At 46.3% G+C, this 2,500-nt stretch overlaps 1 protein-coding gene across 1 annotated transcript in view; it reads right to left on the bottom strand.

The window, feature by feature from the left end:
• Positions 1-2,500, bottom strand: part of LOC143288751 (retinal guanylyl cyclase 1-like) — a 147,330-nt gene that overhangs the window by 95,780 nt on the left and 49,050 nt on the right. The window lies entirely within an intron of this gene.

Raw genomic sequence — 2,500 nt, 5'->3', positions numbered from 1 at the left:
GCGCTTAGTCAGGCCTTCAGGGAAAAGAAAGGATAAATGAATTATAATAAACAAGTAAATAAGTCAATCTAAATGTAAAATAAAATGAATATAAGTAAGTAATTAAATAAAGAAATAAAATGAAGGGGGGCAAAGGACCAAAATCCCTCCCCCCCAATCCCCCCCCCCCTCTAACTCCGGCCCCCCACTCCATTGCGGCGGGCGTGTATTAACGACTCGGTCAGTGTTAGGATACCCGTTCATTCACAGCATAGACCCGCCCTTCCCATCCCAAGAAAACCAAACCGATCAGATAAATAATGCACACACACACACACACACACACACACACACACACACACAAAGAGTATTGTACGAAAAAATATGACCACCTTGTGACACACACACGTCAGGTTCGTATACACGTGCAAATCGCCCACAAATACTGATGGTCAGAAAGAGCTCAGTGCTGAAGATACGCGCAGTACACAGGAGTGCATTTAAGTTTTTTTTACAGTGAAAGTTGTGTGCTGCGTGTACCGGTATCATGAGCACCGCTGTATGCTGCGTGGATGGGTATCACTGATATCGCTATATGCTGTGGGTGTGGGTATCATGTGCGCCGCTGTATGCTGCAAGTGTGGTTTATCTGGAGCACAGCTATAAGCTGCGAGTATGGGTATCTTGAACACAGCTGTATGCTGCTTATGTTGGTATCACTGGCACCGCTACATACTGCGTGTATGGGTAACAAAAGCGCCGCTATATGCTGCAGGTTTGGGTATCTTCCTCTGTGTGTGTGTGTGTGTGTGTGTGTGTGTGTGTGTGTGTGTGTGTGTGTGTGTGTGGACCAGAGTTCAGTTTGGTTACTTTGACAGCGTACATTCCTTTCTGTCCAGGTGAATTTGTGGTGAGCTTGGAAACGGAGGGGGTGTGCACACCTGTGTGTGTGTGTGTGTGTGTGTGTGTGTGTGTGTGTGTGTGTGTGTGTGTGCATGCGTGCGTATGCGTGCGTGCGTGTGTGTGTGTATGTGCGTGCGTGCGTGTGTGTATACGTGCATACTATCGTGTGTGTGTGTGTGTGTGTGTGTGTGTGTGTGTGTGTGTGTGCATGCGTGCGTATGCGTGCGTGCGTGCGTGTGTGTGTGCGTGTGTGTGTGTGTGTGTGTGTGTGCGAGCGCGTGTGCGTCTTTGTCAGTGTGTGCGTTCTCGTGTGTGTGTGTGTGTGTGTGTGTGTGTGTGTGTGTTAGTAGAATACCCGCCCAAATATATACTTACCTCGCAGTAGAGGACTAAGGGGAGTAATTCTGGTCCGATGCCCGTATACACCCCCTCCCTGGCCTCCTCAATACTAAACTCAGAGAAGAGAGGGGCAGTAATTCTGGCCTGATGTCCGAACACCCTATATTTCCATCCCAAAGTTCTGGCCATACGTCTAATACAATAGTTCTTATCATCAATAGTTTATTGTTGCCTTTCTGTGTGTGTGAGTTCAGTTCAGTTCAGTTCAGTTCAGTTACTCAAGGAGTATCAATGTGTTCGGACAAATCCACATACGCTACACCACATCTGCCAAGCAGACTCCCGACCAGCAGCGTAATCGTACGCGCTTATAAAGAAAGAAGGAAAAAGAAACAAAAAGCACAAACAAATAAATGGATACACCATCAAATTAATGAATAGATAATCAAACAAACAAATAAATAAATGAATAAAAATAGTAAGATAGGAGATATATTATCGAACTAAAACAAAATAAAATGTGGGGCAAATATTCGAACGAGAACTTTGAAGACTGAAGTGGTGAAGGGTTCCATGTGATCAGCAAGCAGTTGAACATGCGTCAGTCGGTCCTAAGAGATAGAAGAAGTCCGTTCTGAATCGAAGCACTGTTTGTTGGGACCTGGGTGCTGAGTGTAAGGAGTTAAGGGCCCGAAACACTTGGACTGAGGGTGGGGGTGGCTTCTTCTCTGAAGATCTTGTACTGTCCAGCTCTCCCCAGAGTTTCTTATCACTATCACAACATGTTGTGCTCCACTGCTCTGAAAATACATGGATAGCTCATTGGCCAGGAAAGCTGAAGCCAACTGGACGCCATATTGTTTCTCGTATCCGGCCGTCAGTCCGTTGACTAGTCGTCTGCTAACAGGTGGTAATTTCCGAACTGTAATCGTGTATCTTCGATGAAATCGTGTTATGCTTGCCCCAACGACATGCCAACTGTTGTGTCTTGACTGAAATCTGCCAGTGGTTTATCTACCAAAGTTATTACTAGAAAACAGTGCAGTGACACGTGGCGCAAATTTGCAGTGGAGACAGACACAGGAATGTCAGCTTAACTAACGCCGCGAGCAAGTGAAACCTTGCCGTGAAGCCAGCTGAGCGCTCGGCTACACAATATGAAGTCACCGCTTCGCGCTGTACTGACACGAGAAGCAAAATGGCTGATTGAACACTTCCGCTGGCTTCAGTTAGCAAAGGGGCTCAAAGAAGGTATGCGCTATCCATCAAATGTTAGACC

Source organism: Babylonia areolata, chromosome 13 (genome assembly GCF_041734735.1).
Source record: "Babylonia areolata isolate BAREFJ2019XMU chromosome 13, ASM4173473v1, whole genome shotgun sequence".
In the NCBI taxonomy this organism is placed as follows: domain Eukaryota; kingdom Metazoa; phylum Mollusca; class Gastropoda; order Neogastropoda; family Buccinidae; genus Babylonia; species Babylonia areolata.
This window is presented reverse-complemented; position numbering and strand designations above follow the sequence as displayed.